Source organism: Mandrillus leucophaeus, unplaced genomic scaffold (assembly GCF_000951045.1).
Source record: "Mandrillus leucophaeus isolate KB7577 unplaced genomic scaffold, Mleu.le_1.0 Scaffold35, whole genome shotgun sequence".
Taxonomy (NCBI): domain Eukaryota; kingdom Metazoa; phylum Chordata; class Mammalia; order Primates; family Cercopithecidae; genus Mandrillus; species Mandrillus leucophaeus.
This window is the reverse complement of record NW_012103698.1, coordinates 2,202,028-2,202,261: the sequence shown is the minus strand read 5'-3', so window position 1 is coordinate 2,202,261 and position 234 is coordinate 2,202,028. Positions and strand designations below refer to the sequence as shown.

At 59.8% G+C, this 234-nt stretch overlaps 1 protein-coding gene across 1 annotated transcript in view; it reads right to left on the bottom strand.

The window, feature by feature from the left end:
* Positions 1-234, bottom strand: part of RPAP1 (RNA polymerase II associated protein 1) — a 36,765-nt gene extending 36,531 nt beyond the window's left edge. The window contains exon 1 of the mRNA XM_011989337.1: positions 181-234. The gene's annotated coding sequence lies outside the window, so the exon portion shown is untranslated. The remainder of the gene's footprint in view (positions 1-180) is intronic.

Here is a 234-nt window from a genome sequence, read left to right as displayed (position 1 = left end):
AGTCTCAGCTTTTGCCGCCCCTTCAAGGGCCGTGCTCGAGATCTATGCACTGAGGAAGCCACAGTTGCTCCCTTACAGACCAAAGGCCCGCAGGCAGGTTCCAGCAAAGAAATTGGACACGCTACCCTGGGTCCTCCGCCCAGATCACCTGAAATCCGTCCCTTCATCCCCGCCACCTACGTGATCCAGGCCTGTCTGGGCGCCGCCATCTTGCCCCGCAGAAGTAGCGTTTCC